This window comes from Hippopotamus amphibius, unplaced genomic scaffold (assembly GCF_030028045.1).
Source record: "Hippopotamus amphibius kiboko isolate mHipAmp2 unplaced genomic scaffold, mHipAmp2.hap2 scaffold_452, whole genome shotgun sequence".
In the NCBI taxonomy this organism is placed as follows: domain Eukaryota; kingdom Metazoa; phylum Chordata; class Mammalia; order Artiodactyla; family Hippopotamidae; genus Hippopotamus; species Hippopotamus amphibius.
The window spans coordinates 22,611-38,799 of NW_026648559.1; the positions used below are offsets into that span (position 1 = coordinate 22,611).

The following is a 16,189-nucleotide window of genomic DNA, read 5'->3' on the forward strand; positions in this document are numbered from 1 at the left end:
GGGCGACCCCAGGGCGCCAGGCGGTCGAGAGGACAGAGGGACGGAGGGACGCAGGCGGGCTCGGCCCATCCTGCGCTTTCTCTGCCGTCCACGGCCGCCGCGAGGCTGTCGCTGTCGCCGTCGCCAGAGGAAGCCAGGAGCGGAAGCAGCCCGACCCGCGCCCGAATCGCAGGCAGGGCCGGCGAGGCGAGGCGAGGCGCGGCGGCTGCGGCTGAGGGCCGAGTTTCGTCTCGGTGACCGCCAGGTCCCGACCCCAAGTCCCTCTGGCGGCTGGCTTTCTTGCCGCTGCGGGGCGGGCGAGGGCGGCCAGGGGTGGGGGTGGGATGGGAGTGGGGCAGGCATCGGAGCTCGCGCGGGGCCGGGGTCGGGGCCGCGAGCGCCGGAGATGGACCCCCGGGAGCGCCGCCGCCACCGAGCAGACGCTCAGGCCCAAGGACCACAGGTGCCTGGGCCTCGCTGCTGCGCTCTGGCCCAGCCCTCTCCCGAGGGGTCCCGCTCTGAGGCGTTGGTCGTGAGAGGAGCGACGCGCCAGGGTGCGGTTAGGTCCGGCCGGGGCAGCGGCTTCCCCGGGCAACGTGCGCTGTGGCGCCCAAGGGGGTGGCCCGGGCTGAGGGCCGGACGTCTGTGGGCGGGTGACGGGGCGTCCAGGGCGCGCGCTCTCTCCTCGCTGGAGCACTCTTCCCGGGAGCGACTCCTGCGCCAGGCCTCCTGCAGGGAGGGCCCGGTGGTCCCTGGCCCAGCAGGAAGCTGGGCTGCCTGCGTGCTGGGAGGCAGGCAGCTGTGGCCCAGCCGAGGCCCCAAGGCCAATACGCACCGAGGGCACGCACCCCAGGCCGGCAAGACGGCGTCGGCCACCTCCGCGTGGCTGTGGGGGGAATGGAATGGGCAGGCGGGCCGGCGGGGCTGGCGCAAGGGACAGGATGTTGGACGGAGGGAGAGCTGCTGGTGGCGGACGTGGCAGCAAGGCTGTGAGAGTGAGCCCGCTGTTCACCAGGCAGAAGTCGGGCAGGCGGAAGGCGGGCGAAGAGTCGAGGGCTTTGCACCCGCGTCTGGTGTGTGTGTGGCGGTGGCGGGGTGCAGCGGGTGCAGTGGGAGTGGGAGCGAGGGACGGAGGGCGGAAGGAAGGAAGGGAGGGAGGGAAGGAGAAAAACTAGCAGCAGCAGCAGCAGCAGCAGCAGCAAGCAAGCAGGTGAGGAAAGATGTGGTGCGAAGGACTGAAGGTTGGTGGTGTGGGTGCAGGTAGGAGGGGGCGTACTGGCTGGGCGGGAGGGCGTGTGTCCGGGAGGCTTCCAACGGGGCCATTTCTGCCAAGCCCGCGGGCGGGTGGGCAGGAAGCGCGGCCGTGGCGGAGAGGGTCCCGCGTGTGAGAGGCACGGATGTCCGGGCCTGAGTTTGGAGAGGCCGCAAGAGTGCAGTGCGCCAACGGAGAGGAAGGCGGTCAAGGGCTGCCAGAGGGACGGGTGCGTTAGTGGGGCGGGCCAAAAGGCTGGCTTGTCAGGAGTGGGATTCGAACCCACGCCTCCAGGGGAGACTGCGACCTGAACGCAGCGCCTTAGACCGCTCGGCCATCCTGACGGCGGGCCGGAGCGGGCGCGTCGCCGCTCGGCTGGCTGGGACCCGCCGCGACGCCAACAGCGGTGCCCTTGGCTGGACGCGGTGCTCCGCGCCAGGCGGGCGGCCGTCTGGCTGAGCAACGCACCGGGCGCGCGGTGGCCGACGGCGAGCGAGGCCTGCCGACGCGCCTGGCTCCGGCGCGGTGGCGGCCTCGCCCACCCCTGGCCCCGGACCGCGCCCGGCCGCGTCGGGCCAGCGCGTGCCGGCAGCACCCTCCCGCGCCTCTCTTCGCCGGCCGGGGCACGGCGCACGCCCAGGCCCTCCTCGAAGCCTCGCTTGGCCTGTCGGGCCCCCTGCACCCGGCGCGATCCCCGCGTTGGAGGCAACAGGCAGCGCGCACTGGCAGGTGTCAGCGCCACGCGGGTCCGCGTCCCTGTCGGGGCCGGGGGCTGCTGCTTTGGACGACGCGGTTGGTTTGGTGTCGGGTCGGGTCGGGCACGCGCCCGGCGCCCGTGGTGGGCAGAGGGCAGAGGGCAGAGGGAGGCGCCGGCAGGCAGCCCAGAGCGGCCGGGCGCCCCGGCGGTCGCCGCCGTCCTCGTTAGTATAGTGGTGAGTATCCCCGCCTGTCACGCGGGAGACCGGGGTTCGATTCCCCGACGGGGAGGCAGCACGCCCTCTTTTTGATGGCCGGCGCCGCGCTCGGTCCTGCCGCCCGGCCCCCAAGGGCCCTTCTCCTCCCGTCGCCGTCCGCCCTCCAGCGAGGCCAGCGCGTGCCTAGCCTGCCCGCCCTGCACCCCTCCAGCCCTTCCTCCTCGCCGGGCGCTCGGTCGCCACGGTGAGCCAGGGCCTCCTCTCGACCCCACAACCGCCGACGACATCGCGGCCCGTCCGAAGGGCCGGCCTCACTGGGCTCCTTGCGGAGCGCCGCACAGCCGCGCAGCTCTGCACAGCGGGCGGGCCGGGTGGGTGGCGGATGAGCGCCGTCCCCTGTCGGTGCGGGAGGCGGCCTGGCCCCGCGCCGGGGGGAGAAGGGCCTTGGGGAGCCAGGTGCTGGAGGACGCGTCCCCCGGGGTGGGGGTGAGGGCGGGGGCGGGGGGTGGCCCGCGGCGTGAAGCCGAGGCCCCGGGAGCAGCAAGGCAGCGAGAGCGCCCCCCTGAGGCGGTCGGGCCGGTGGACTAGGGCAGCTGCGGAGGGCTGGCGCGGCTGGGGCTCCGGGCGGTCGTTGGTGTCGCCTGTGGCAGCACGGAGCTGCCGGCTGGCGGGGCGTCGGGGCAGGGCTGCTCCAGGCGGCGGAGGCGGAGGAGGGGGAGGAGGGGGAGGAGGACCAGGAGGAGGAGGAGGAGGGACAGGAGGAGGAGGAGGAGGACGAGGAGGAGGAGACGGCGGCCGAGGCGGCGGCGAGAGTGCGGTCGGGCGAGCCCGGGGCCGGCGTCTGCGGGCGGCCCGGGCTGTGCAGCGTTGGTGGTATAGTGGTGAGCATAGCTGCCTTCCAAGCAGTTGACCCGGGTTCGATTCCCGGCCAACGCAGTGGGCCGACCTTTTGCCGAGCTCCGCGGGCCTCGGGCCCCGGGCCTGGGAGGGAGAGCCGGGAGCGGGGAGCTAGCTGGCCCTTCGCGGCTTTTCGCGTGTGTGCGAGAAGCAGGCGCGCAGTGTTTTGCGGCTGCGGCCAGCAGGAAGAACGCGAGGGCACGTGCGTTGCCAGGAGCGGCGCGGGGACTGGACTTGGGGGAGCCGGGTCTTGGCGCCGAGGTGGCGCGGCGCGGGCGCTATGGGGCGAGGAGCAGCGAGTGGCAGGCCTGGCGCTCCCTGGTGGTCTAGTGGTTAGGATTCGGCGCTCTCACCGCCGCGGCCCGGGTTCGATTCCCGGTCAGGGAAGCCCTTCTTCTGCCTCTCGGCCTCCCACCGTCCCGCGCCCCCTTTTAGCTAGCCCACGCTTGCTCCGCCGCCTCGGAGCCCCGCCAGCAGCCGCCCGCCACCGTCCACCTCCAGCCCAAGCCCTGCCACGCAACCCTTTTGGCCGCACTGGAGCGCTCGCCCACGCCAGGCCCTCCACATCCCGCCTCCTCCTTCTCGGACCCTTGCCTCAGCCCCAAACACGACGGCCCGGGGCAGCCTCTCTCCCCGCCGAGGCTGTGGCCACGAGCAAACGCCCCCACCTGCGTTTGGACTCTCCGGCAGCACGACTTCTGCCACGACGCATCTCACCGCTGACGACCCATCCCGTCTTCCTTCCTGAGGGGCTGGTGTTGGTGCTGCTGCTGCTGCTGCCTCCGCTGCCCCTGGTGGCGGAGGTGGCAGTCCTGGTGCGGTGCTGGGGCTGGAGCCGCTGCTGCTGCTGCTGCTGCTGCTGCTGTTTGTGGTAAAGGTGGTGGTGGTGGCGGCAGTGGTGGTGATGACAGTGCGGGTGGGGCGGGGGGGTGATGGCAGTGCAGGTGGGGATGGGGGTGGGGGTGGGGGTGCGGATGGCGGTGGGGGGGGTCGGCATGGAGGGGTGGGGGTGGAGGGTCCTATTGAGTGCCAGCACCTGCGACGCGGATCCATCGGGAAGGTGCAGGAGAGGGATCTCCATCTCCAAGTCGGGCCACTTGCAGGGACTCCGGCCGCTTCCTCGTGGGCCAGGTCCTGGACTGCCTGTGACTCCCGTGGCCCGGTGGTGGGCTCCAAGGGCGTCCTGGTCTTGAGCGGGCCATGGGAGCAGAGAGGCGGACCAAGGCACCCCGGAGGCAGAGATGTGAAAATGAATCCAAACACGTGCCAGGAGTTACACCGCCAGGCAGTGGAAGTCAGAGCGCAGGCAGATACCGGAGGTCAGCCGTGAAGACGGAGCCAAGCAGGTGGGATGCGGTGGAAGCAGATGCGTGACAGGGTGGACCACCAGCTAATATCGCATTCCAGGTGCGTGACCAACGCTCTCAACCCTATCACAGTGAGGCAAGAATGTGACCGTGCATACGTCCCTCCCTCCCCCAGAGCAAAGACACACACCCACGTGCGCGCGCGCACACATACACCGCTCCCCTAGACATGACTTCTCATGGTTTCCCATTCTCACCGTTCCTGTCTGTCTATCCAGGATATGCGCTGTCCTCCTTCGCAGCCCGTCCTCACCTTCTCCTAAGGATTCTCCCCAAGGTAAGTCCTCAGTCCCCATTCAGCCCAAGCTTGGGCACCTCTGTCGCCAAAGGCTTTAACGTCTGCTCACAGATTGTTTCCTTCAGAGGCAAACGGGGCAGCCGGTGACGTGCACCGACCTGCCGTGGTGGTGTCACACTCGGTGCATTTGGACAACTGCAGGTCCCCTGTGGAAAGGAGCAAGAGTGGGCAGATGGGCCTTCCCATCACCGCAGGAAGTTTCCTCGGTGGCCTTGCTGGTACCTTGGGGGCTGTGTGACAGCGCGGGAGGAAGGTGTTCGTGGCCGTTGGTGGTGGTCACCCCATATGGATTAGGGAACGGAGCAAAACAGCCCTGTGGAGAGAGGGTGGTGGTGAGCCGCTTGCTGGGAGGTGGGAGGAAGGGCCTGGGGTGTCTGGGTGGAGCAGGGGCGGGCACGGAGGTATTGGGCTTGCAGGGACCTGGCCGGGAGAGCTGCTGGCCACTCAGGCAGAGGCTCTGCAGAAGCTTGGGACGGTGGTGGCACCGGTGCTGGTACGTGTGTGCGGGTAGGTCAGATCTGGGGTACGGGGGGAGCTGGAGTAGCAGGGGGTCTGAGGAGCGCTGGCGGAAGGGAGACTTCCAGGCAGGGCGTGTGAGAGTCGGGCCTGGGGTACAAGGGTGTGGTGCGGGGTAGAGTGGGCCGAGCCTGCCGGCTAGGAGGAAGGGCGGGTGGCAAGCCGGGTATGTGAGTGGGCTGTGGTGCGAGGAGGATGGTGGGAGAGGACGCCATCGGGGCAGGGTGGTGGGTGAGCTTGCCAGACTGGTGCGCTGTGCTGCAAGGCGGTCAGGCGAACCACTGGGCTGGGACTGGGGGCGGTGGGTAAGAAGCAGGCAAGAGAGAAACAGAAACGCGGGATGCGACAGGGGCGAGGTGTGGTCCGAATGGGGTGGGGGCGTTCTACTGCCCCAGAGACATAAATCGCCTGTCATCAAGAGAAAACATCCAGTCTCATGTGAGTGTGATTGCGTGGGGCTGGGGGTGGGGGTAGGGGTGGGGGTGGGGGTGAGGGTGGTGGTTCAGATTTCAAGAGGCCAAAGGAGAGCTTCCATATGATCCAGCAGTCCCATTCCTGGGTACGTGCCCGGAAAAGACGAAACTCTAATGCCAAACGATACGAGTACCTCCATGTTCGCAGCAGCATTATGTGCAATAGCCAAGGTGGAAAGCACACAACCGCCCATCAGCAGACGGCTGGCACAAGATGTGGTATCTGTGTAGCATGGATTATTTCTCAGCCATGAGGAAAAAGAATGAAATATTGCCATTAGCCACCACAAGGATGGTCCCAGAGACTACTAGACTTAGCGAAAGATGTCCGACAGAAAAGGACAAGATATGTGGAAACGAAAACCTATTACACATGAATCTATGGGCGAAACAGACTCACAGACACAGAAAACCAAATGATGGTTCCCCAAGGGGAAAGGGAGACGTGGAGTCATAAATCAGAAGCTGAAAGGAATGGATACACACTACTATGTGTGAGGGAGAAAGCAGCAAGGATATACAGAATAACTCGGGGAATAATAGTCACTATCTTCTAGCAAACTGCACTAGAAATCAAGCCGAAAAAATATTAGCCATGGAAAATAGTCTCCCTTTGCTGTGCATCTGAAATGCACACGATATTGTTCATCAGCTGTGCTCCCCAAGCACAAGTACATAGAAGTAAATCACTAATCACTTAGAGAGAGAGAGAGATCAGTGACGAAATACAGAAAGAGGAGAAAGACGAGCTATCATGTGATCCAGCAGTCCCAATCCTCGGGACACACCCGGGCAAGAGAGAAACTATACCTTGAAAAGAGACATGAACCCCCATGTTCACAGCAGCACTATGTGCTATAGCCAAGACATGGAAAACGTACTGTGGAATATTACTCAGCCATCAAAAAAGAATGAAATAGTGCCATGTGCAGCAAAAAGGATGGACCTAGAGAAGATTACACTTAGTGAAGTAAGTCCAACAGCGAGGGAGAGAGATATGTGGAATCTAAACAATCATACCAATGAATCTATGTGCAAAACAGACACAGAGTCACAGACGTAGAACACAAACTGATGCTTACCCAAGGCGAAAGGGAGGAGTGGAAGAATAAGTTGGGAGCTGCGATGAACAGACACACCGTACAATATAGAAAAGAGATCAAGTAACGAGGATATAGAGAATAGCACAGGGAATAAGAGTCAGTATCTTCTGGTACCCCATTATGGAAATAAACCTGAAAATACATCATCTATGGAAAATAGTATCTCCCTGCTGTGCACCTGAAACTAACACACTATTGTCAATCAACTATACTTCCACTACTGCAGCTACTACTCTACAGAAAGGAAGGAAGGAAGGAAGGAAGGAAGGACGGATGGACGGAAGGAAGGAATGTAGGGAGCGAGGAAGGGGTGGAGGGAGGGAGGAAGGAAGAAGCAAAGAAGGAAAGACAAATGAAAGAAAGAAAAACCAAGCAAGCAGCAAAGGAAGAAGCAAGCAAGCAAGGAAATAAGGAAGGAAGGATAGAAGCAAGAAATAAAGGAAGGAAGGAAGGAAGAAGGAAGGAAGGAAAGGAAATGAAAGAAAGAAAAAGCAAGCAAGGAAGAAACGAAGAAAGAAAAAAGAAAGAAGGACAGGTGAGCTGTCATATGATCTAGCAATCCCAATCCTCAGTACACATCTGGAAAAGACAAAAGCTCTAATTTGAAAAGATGCATGCACCCTCATGTTCATAGCAGCACTGTGTGCCATAGCCAAGACGTGGAAAACACCCAAGTGCTCATCAACAGACGGCAGTTGCAAGAAGGTGTGCTGTACGTGCACGCCAGTGTTCACTGCAGCACTATGTACAAGAGCCGGGACGTGGAAGCAACCTAAATGTCCATCAACAGGTGAATGGGTAAAGAAGATGTGGTACATATACGCGATTGAATATTACTCAGCTGTAAAAAGGAACGCAGTTGGGACATTTGTCGAGACATGGATGGACCTAGAGACTGTCATACAGAGTGAAGTGAGTCAGAAAGAGAAAAACAAATATCGTGTGTTAACACATGTAAGCGGAATAAAGAAAAACGGTACCAATCAACCGGTTTGCAAGGCAGAAATAGAGACACAGATGTAGAGAACAGACATATAGACACCAAGTGGGGAAAGGGGGGCGGGGGGTTGTGGTGGGATGAACTGGCAGGTTGGGATTGCCATATATACATTACTAATAAGAAAAGAAGTATCAAATTGTACACTTTCAATATATGCAGTTTATCGTATGTCCATTGTATCTCAGTAAAAGCTCTTAAGGAAGAAAGAAAAAGAAGATGTGCTGCATGTGTAGTATGCAACATTACTCAGCCATAGAAAGCAATGAAACCTTGCCATTTGGCGCAACCTGGATGATCCTAGAGAATATCACACTTAGTAAAGTAAGTCTGACTGAGAAGGATAAAGGTACGTGGAATCTAAAAACGGCAACGAAGTGAACCTTTGTGCAAAACAAAGAGAGACTCACAGACGTAGAAAACACACGTGTGGTTACCCAAGGGGAAAGTGTAGGGGAGGGACATATTTGGAGGTGGGGTTGGGGTTAAAGGAGAGGCAACAGTATCCCTAAAGCAGAGAAGCAGCAAGGATTTTACTGCCTAGCACCGGGAACTAGCTTCATATCTCCTAAGAAACCGTACTGGAAAATAACCTGAAAAAGCACATTTCACTGAATCGCTTCGCTGTACACCTGACACGAACACAGTATTGTAAATCAACTCTACTTCTACTTAGCTAGGACACAAACAAACAAACACAAACAATCCAAACAGATAAAGGAGGCCACCGGGAGAAATGCAAGAGTAGGATCTTTGACAACGTAGGAATTGGAAAGGATCAGGGAAGGAGTGGGGAGATAGGGGGTGGGATGGGGGTGTTGGGTGGAGTAGCGGTGGTGGTGAGGGCGCGGCCTGAGGTGGTGGTGCTGTCCGGAGCAGCCATGATGCTGTCGGTAGGAGGAGAGGTTCAGGGGAGGGGGGGTGGTCGTGGGGGTGGTGATGGTGGTGGTGGTACTAGTGGTGGAGGAGTGAGCGGTGTTGGAAACATATTTCTGCTGAGGGACAAAACATGAATACAGAGTGTGGTTTGCCATGGCATCGTGGACTTCTCTTGAACTCCTCGTGCAAGACAGTGCTTCGGGGACTCTCTAGGACAATGGGCTGTATCACTGCCCGAGGTGGCACCTTCCTTGCTGCTGGTTGTGCAAACACGGTATCGTTTTCGGAGTGTGGGCAGAGGGAGCCAGAGAGCTTGGAGAGGTGGTGAAAGGTGAAGAGATGGGGCGCGCCGGTGCTAGTGTGGGGTATTGCTTACGGGGCAAGGAGTGACGCAAGTGTGGGGTCAGGGTGAGGAAGAGCACAAGCCCAAGCAAGGTGTCCGGGCGCTAGAGTGGCAGAGCACGCGAGGTGTCAGGTGGTGGAGGCTTGGCTCCGCAGTGTGTGTCGGGTGGGGGGGCGTCCGCGTGGGAAGGACAGGCCGGCAGGTGCGGTGGAGAGCTGCGGGTGGGAGCGAGCTGTGGCAGGCCCGGTGCCTTGGGCGTGGGAGCGGGGACGCCTAGCTCCGCTTTGGGGCTGCGGGAACCAAAAGGCGACGCTGCGGCTGCATGGGCCGGGAATCGAACCCGGGCCTCCCGCGTGGCAGGCGAGAATTCTACCACTGAACCACCCATGCACCGAGGGCGCCTGGCGCCCGATGCTGCCCCAGCGCTGCTCGCAGCCAAGAGCCCGATACTGGGCGCCGCTCGCCCGAGGGCCTCTGCTCCGTTTGCGCAGGAGGCCGACGGCCCACCCCAGTGACAGGCTCCGGGCACGTGGGCGACCCCAGGGCGCCAGGCGGTCGAGAGGACAGAGGGACGGAGGGACGCAGGCGGGCTCGGCCCATCCTGCGCTTTCTCTGCCGTCCACGGCCGCCGCGAGGCTGTCGCTGTCGCCGTCGCCAGAGGAAGCCAGGAGCGGAAGCAGCCCGACCCGCGCCCGAATCGCAGGCAGGGCCGGCGAGGCGAGGCGAGGCGCGGCGGCTGCGGCTGAGGGCCGAGTTTCGTCTCGGTGACCGCCAGGTCCCGACCCCAAGTCCCTCTGGCGGCTGGCTTTCTTGCCGCTGCGGGGCGGGCGAGGGCGGCCAGGGGTGGGGGTGGGATGGGAGTGGGGCAGGCATCGGAGCTCGCGCGGGGCCGGGGTCGGGGCCGCGAGCGCCGGAGATGGACCCCCGGGAGCGCCGCCGCCACCGAGCAGACGCTCAGGCCCAAGGACCACAGGTGCCTGGGCCTCGCTGCTGCGCTCTGGCCCAGCCCTCTCCCGAGGGGTCCCGCTCTGAGGCGTTGGTCGTGAGAGGAGCGACGCGCCAGGGTGCGGTTAGGTCCGGCCGGGGCAGCGGCTTCCCCGGGCAACGTGCGCTGTGGCGCCCAAGGGGGTGGCCCGGGCTGAGGGCCGGACGTCTGTGGGCGGGTGACGGGGCGTCCAGGGCGCGCGCTCTCTCCTCGCTGGAGCACTCTTCCCGGGAGCGACTCCTGCGCCAGGCCTCCTGCAGGGAGGGCCCGGTGGTCCCTGGCCCAGCAGGAAGCTGGGCTGCCTGCGTGCTGGGAGGCAGGCAGCTGTGGCCCAGCCGAGGCCCCAAGGCCAATACGCACCGAGGGCACGCACCCCAGGCCGGCAAGACGGCGTCGGCCACCTCCGCGTGGCTGTGGGGGGAATGGAATGGGCAGGCGGGCCGGCGGGGCTGGCGCAAGGGACAGGATGTTGGACGGAGGGAGAGCTGCTGGTGGCGGACGTGGCAGCAAGGCTGTGAGAGTGAGCCCGCTGTTCACCAGGCAGAAGTCGGGCAGGCGGAAGGCGGGCGAAGAGTCGAGGGCTTTGCACCCGCGTCTGGTGTGTGTGTGGCGGTGGCGGGGTGCAGCGGGTGCAGTGGGAGTGGGAGCGAGGGACGGAGGGCGGAAGGAAGGAAGGGAGGGAGGGAAGGAGAAAAACTAGCAGCAGCAGCAGCAGCAGCAGCAGCAAGCAAGCAGGTGAGGAAAGATGTGGTGCGAAGGACTGAAGGTTGGTGGTGTGGGTGCAGGTAGGAGGGGGGCGTACTGGCTGGGCGGGAGGGCGTGTGTCCGGGAGGCTTCCAACGGGGCCATTTCTGCCAAGCCCGCGGGCGGGTGGGCAGGAAGCGCGGCCGTGGCGGAGAGGGTCCCGCGTGTGAGAGGCACGGATGTCCGGGCCTGAGTTTGGAGAGGCCGCAAGAGTGCAGTGCGCCAACGGAGAGGAAGGCGGTCAAGGGCTGCCAGAGGGACGGGTGCGTTAGTGGGGCGGGCCAAAAGGCTGGCTTGTCAGGAGTGGGATTCGAACCCACGCCTCCAGGGGAGACTGCGACCTGAACGCAGCGCCTTAGACCGCTCGGCCATCCTGACGGCGGGCCGGAGCGGGCGCGTCGCCGCTCGGCTGGCTGGGACCCGCCGCGACGCCAACAGCGGTGCCCTTGGCTGGACGCGGTGCTCCGCGCCAGGCGGGCGGCCGTCTGGCTGAGCAACGCACCGGGCGCGCGGTGGCCGACGGCGAGCGAGGCCTGCCGACGCGCCTGGCTCCGGCGCGGTGGCGGCCTCGCCCACCCCTGGCCCCGGACCGCGCCCGGCCGCGTCGGGCCAGCGCGTGCCGGCAGCACCCTCCCGCGCCTCTCTTCGCCGGCCGGGGCACGGCGCACGCCCAGGCCCTCCTCGAAGCCTCGCTTGGCCTGTCGGGCCCCCTGCACCCGGCGCGATCCCCGCGTTGGAGGCAACAGGCAGCGCGCACTGGCAGGTGTCAGCGCCACGCGGGTCCGCGTCCCTGTCGGGGCCGGGGGCTGCTGCTTTGGACGACGCGGTTGGTTTGGTGTCGGGTCGGGTCGGGCACGCGCCCGGCGCCCGTGGTGGGCAGAGGGCAGAGGGCAGAGGGAGGCGCCGGCAGGCAGCCCAGAGCGGCCGGGCGCCCCGGCGGTCGCCGCCGTCCTCGTTAGTATAGTGGTGAGTATCCCCGCCTGTCACGCGGGAGACCGGGGTTCGATTCCCCGACGGGGAGGCAGCACGCCCTCTTTTTGATGGCCGGCGCCGCGCTCGGTCCTGCCGCCCGGCCCCCAAGGGCCCTTCTCCTCCCGTCGCCGTCCGCCCTCCAGCGAGGCCAGCGCGTGCCTAGCCTGCCCGCCCTGCACCCCCTGCAGCCCTCCAGCCCTTCCTCCTCGCCGGGCGCTCGGTCGCCACGGCGAGCCAGGGCCTCCTCTCGACCCCACAACCGCCCGACGACATCGCGGCCCGTCCGAAGGGGCGGCCTCACTGGGCTCCTTGCGGAGCGCCGCACAGCCGCGCAGCTCTGCACAGCGGGCGGGCCGGGTGGGTGGCGGATGAGCGCCGTCCCCTGTCGGTGCGGGAGGCGGCCTGGCCCCGCGCCGGGGGGAGAAGGGCCTTGGGGAGCCAGGTGCTGGAGGACGCGTCCCCCGGGGTGGGGGTGAGGGCGGGGGCGGGGGGTGGCCCGCGGCGTGAAGCCGAGGCCCCGGGAGCAGCAAGGCAGCGAGAGCGCCCCCCTGAGGCGGTCGGGCCGGTGGACTAGGGCAGCTGCGGAGGGCTGGCGCGGCTGGGGCTCCGGGCGGTCGTTGGTGTCGCCTGTGGCAGCACGGAGCTGCCGGCTGGCGGGGCGTCGGGGCAGGGCTGCTCCAGGCGGCGGAGGCGGAGGAGGGGGAGGAGGGGGAGGAGGACCAGGAGGAGGAGGAGGAGGGACAGGAGGAGGAGGAGGAGGACGAGGAGGAGGAGACGGCGGCCGAGGCGGCGGCGAGAGTGCGGTCGGGCGAGCCCGGGGCCGGCGTCTGCGGGCGGCCCGGGCTGTGCAGCGTTGGTGGTATAGTGGTGAGCATAGCTGCCTTCCAAGCAGTTGACCCGGGTTCGATTCCCGGCCAACGCAGTGGGCCGACCTTTTGCCGAGCTCCGCGGGCCTCGGGCCCCGGGCCTGGGAGGGAGAGCCGGGAGCGGGGAGCTAGCTGGCCCTTCGCGGCTTTTCGCGTGTGTGCGAGAAGCAGGCGCGCAGTGTTTTGCGGCTGCGGCCAGCAGGAAGAACGCGAGGGCACGTGCGTTGCCAGGAGCGGCGCGGGGACTGGACTTGGGGGAGCCGGGTCTTGGCGCCGAGGTGGCGCGGCGCGGGCGCTATGGGGCGAGGAGCAGCGAGTGGCAGGCCTGGCGCTCCCTGGTGGTCTAGTGGTTAGGATTCGGCGCTCTCACCGCCGCGGCCCGGGTTCGATTCCCGGTCAGGGAAGCCCTTCTTCTGCCTCTCGGCCTCCCACCGTCCCGCGCCCCCTTTTAGCCAGCCCACGCTTGCTCCGCCGCCTCGGAGCCCCGCCAGCAGCCGCCCGCCACCGTCCACCTCCAGCCCAAGCCCTGCCACGCAACCCTTTTGGCCGCACTGGAGCGCTCGCCCACGCCAGGCCCTCCACATCCCGCCTCCTCCTTCTCGGACCCTTGCCTCAGCCCCAAACACGACTGGCCGGGGCAGCCTCTCTCCCCGCCGAGGCTGTGGCCACGAGCAAACGCCCCCACCTGCGTTTGGACTCTCCGGCAGCACGACTTCTGCCACGACGCATCTCACCGCTGACGACCCAACCCGTCTTCCTTCCTGAGGGGCTGGTGTTGGTGCTGCTGCTGCTGCTGCCTCCGCTGCCCCTGGTGGCGGCGGTGGCAGTCCTGGTGTGGTGCTGGGGCTGGAGCCGCTGCTGCTGCTGCTGCTGTTTGTGGTAAAGGTGGTGGTGGTGGCGGCGGTGGTGGTGATGACAGTGCGGGTGGGGCGGGGGGGTGATGGCAGTGCGGGTGGGGATGGGGGTGGGGGTGGGGGTGCGGATGGCGGTGGGGGGGGTCGGCATGGAGGGGTGGGGGTGGAGGGTACCATTGAGTGCCAGCACCTGCGACGCGGATCCATCGGGAAGGTGCAGGAGAGGGATCTCCATCTCCAAGTCGGGCCACTTGCAGGGACTCCGGCCGCTTACTCGTGGGCCAGGTCCTGGACTGCCTGTGACTCCCGTGGCCCGGTGGTGGGCTCCAAGGGCGTCCTGGTCTTGAGCGGGCCATGGGAGCAGAGAGGCGGACCAAGGCACCCCGGAGGCAGAGATGTGAAAATGAATCCAAACACGTGCCAGGAGTTACACCGCCAGGCAGTGGAAGTCAGAGCGCAGGCAGATACCGGAGGTCAGCCGTGAAGACTGAGCCAAGCAGGTGGGATGCGGTGGAAGCAGATGCGTGACAGGGTGGACCACCAGCTAATATCGCATTCCAGGTGCGTGACCAACGCTCTCACCCTATCACAGTGAGGCAAGAATGTGACCGTGCATACGTCCCTCCCTCCCCAGAGCAAAGACACACACCCACGTGCGCGCGCGCACACATACACCGCTCCCCTAGACATGACTTCTCATGGTTTCCCATTCTCACCGTTCCTGTCTGTCTATCCAGGATATGCGCTGTCCTCCTTCGCAGCCCGTCCTCACCTTCTCCTAAGGATTCTCCCCAAGGTAAGTCCTCAGTCCCCATGCAGCCCAAGCTTGGGCACCTCTGTCGCCAAAGGCTTTAACGTCTGCTCACAGATTGTTTCCTTCAGAGGCAAACGGGACAGCCGGTGACGTGCACCGACCTGCCGTGGTGGTGTCACACTCGGTGCATTTGGACAACTGCAGGTCCCCTGTGGAAAGGAGCAAGAGTGGGCAGATGGGCCTTCCCATCACCGCAGGAAGTTTCCTCGGTGGCCTTGCTGGTACCTTGGGGGCTGTGTGACAGCGCGGGAGGAAGGTGTTCGTGGCCGTGGTGGTGGTCACCCCATATGGATTAGGGAACGGAGCAAAACAGCCCTGTGGAGAGAGGGTGGTGGTGAGCCGCTTGCTGGGAGGTGGGAGAAGGGCCTGGGGTGTCTGGGTGGAGCAGGGGCGGGCACGGAGGTATTGGGCTTGCAGGGACCTGGCCGGGAGAGCTGCTGGCCACTCAGGCAGAGGCTCTGCAGAAGCTTGGGACGGTGGTGGCACCGGTGCTGGTACGTGTGTGCGGGTAGGTCAGATCTGGGGTACGGGGGGAGCTGGAGTAGCAGGGGTCTGAGGAGCGCTGGCGGAAGGGAGACTTCCAGGCAGGGCGTGTGAGAGTCGGGCCTGGGGTACAAGGGTGTGGTGCGGGGTAGAGTGGGCCGAGCCTGCCGGCTAGGAGGAAGGGCGGGTGGCAAGCCGGGTATGTGTGAGTGGGCTGTGTGCGAGGAGGATGGTGGGAGAGGACGCCATCGGGGCAGGGTGGTGGTGAGCTTGCCAGACTGGTGCGCTGTGCTGCAAGGCGGTCAGGCGAACCACTGGGCTGGGACTGGGGGCGGTGGGTAAGAAGCAGGCAAGAGAGAAACAGAAACGCAGGATGCGAACAGGGCGAGGTGTGGTCCGAATGGGGTGGGGGCGTTCTACTGCCCAGAGACATAAATCGCACTGTCATCAAGAGAAAACATCCAGTCTCATGTGAGTGTGATTGCGTGGGGCTGGGGGTGGGGGTAGGGGTGGGGTGGGGGTGAGGGTGGTGGTTCAGATTTCAAGAGGCCAAAGGAGAGCTTCCATATGATCCAGCAGTCCCATTCCTGGGTACGTGCCCGGAAAAGACGAAACTCTAATGCCAAACGATACGAGTACCTCCATGTTCGCAGCAGCATTATGTGCAATAGCCCAAGGTGGAAAGCACACAACCGCCCATCAGCAGACGGCTGGCACAAGATGTGGTATCTGTGTAGCATGGATTATTTCTCAGCCATGAGGAAAAAGAATGAAATATTGCCATTAGCCACCACAAGGATGGTCCCAGAGACTACTAGACTTAGCGAAAGATGTCCGACAGAAAGGACAAGATATGTGGAAACGAAAACCTATTACACATGAATCTATGGGCGAAACAGACTCACAGACACAGAAAACCAAATGATGGTTCCCCAAGGGGAAAGGGAGACGTGGAGTCATAAATCAGAAGCTGAAAGGAATGGATACACACTACTATGTGTGAGGGAGAAAGCAGCAAGGATATACAGAATAACTCGGGGAATAATAGTCACTATCTTCTAGCAAACTGCACTAGAAATCAAGCCGAAAAAATATTAGCCATGGAAAATAGTCTCCCTTTGCTGTGCATCTGAAATGCACACGATATTGTTCATCAGCTGTGCTCCCCAAGCACAAGTACATAGAAGTAAATCACTAATCACTTAGAGAGGAGAGAGAGATCAGTGACGAAATACAGAAAGAGGAGAAAGACGAGCTATCATGTGATCCAGCAGTCCCAATCCTCGGACACACCCGGGCAAGAGAGAAACTATACCTTGAAAAGAGACATGAACCCCCATGTTCACAGCAGCACTATGTGCTATAGCCAAGACATGGAAAACGTACTGTGGAATATTACTCAGCCATCAAAAAAGAATGAAATAGTGCCATGTGCAGCAAAAAGGATGGACCA

At 63.7% G+C, this 16,189-nt stretch overlaps 9 non-coding genes across 9 annotated transcripts; 6 read left to right on the top strand and 3 right to left on the bottom strand.

Moving 5' to 3' along the window:
* Positions 1-1,492: 1,492 nt before the first annotated feature.
* TRNAL-CAG (transfer RNA leucine (anticodon CAG)) lies at positions 1,493-1,575 on the bottom strand. Its single transcript has one exon. It is a non-coding gene; the product is annotated as a tRNA-Leu (tRNA).
* Positions 1,576-2,146: 571 nt separating this feature from the next.
* TRNAD-GUC (transfer RNA aspartic acid (anticodon GUC)) lies at positions 2,147-2,218 on the top strand. The gene has a single exon. It is a non-coding gene; the product is annotated as a tRNA-Asp (tRNA).
* Positions 2,219-3,009: 791 nt separating this feature from the next.
* On the top strand, positions 3,010-3,081 carry TRNAG-UCC (transfer RNA glycine (anticodon UCC)). Its single transcript has one exon. It is a non-coding gene; the product is annotated as a tRNA-Gly (tRNA).
* A 276-nt stretch (positions 3,082-3,357) lies between these two features.
* On the top strand, positions 3,358-3,429 carry TRNAE-CUC (transfer RNA glutamic acid (anticodon CUC)). The gene has a single exon. It is a non-coding gene; the product is annotated as a tRNA-Glu (tRNA).
* Positions 3,430-9,337: 5,908 nt separating this feature from the next.
* TRNAG-GCC (transfer RNA glycine (anticodon GCC)) lies at positions 9,338-9,408 on the bottom strand. The gene has a single exon. It is a non-coding gene; the product is annotated as a tRNA-Gly (tRNA).
* Positions 9,409-11,042: 1,634 nt separating this feature from the next.
* Positions 11,043-11,125, bottom strand: TRNAL-CAG (transfer RNA leucine (anticodon CAG)). The gene has a single exon. It is a non-coding gene; the product is annotated as a tRNA-Leu (tRNA).
* Positions 11,126-11,696: 571 nt separating this feature from the next.
* TRNAD-GUC (transfer RNA aspartic acid (anticodon GUC)) lies at positions 11,697-11,768 on the top strand. The gene has a single exon. It is a non-coding gene; the product is annotated as a tRNA-Asp (tRNA).
* Positions 11,769-12,569: 801 nt separating this feature from the next.
* On the top strand, positions 12,570-12,641 carry TRNAG-UCC (transfer RNA glycine (anticodon UCC)). The gene has a single exon. It is a non-coding gene; the product is annotated as a tRNA-Gly (tRNA).
* A 276-nt stretch (positions 12,642-12,917) lies between these two features.
* On the top strand, positions 12,918-12,989 carry TRNAE-CUC (transfer RNA glutamic acid (anticodon CUC)). Its single transcript has one exon. It is a non-coding gene; the product is annotated as a tRNA-Glu (tRNA).
* Positions 12,990-16,189: the final 3,200 nt, after the last annotated feature.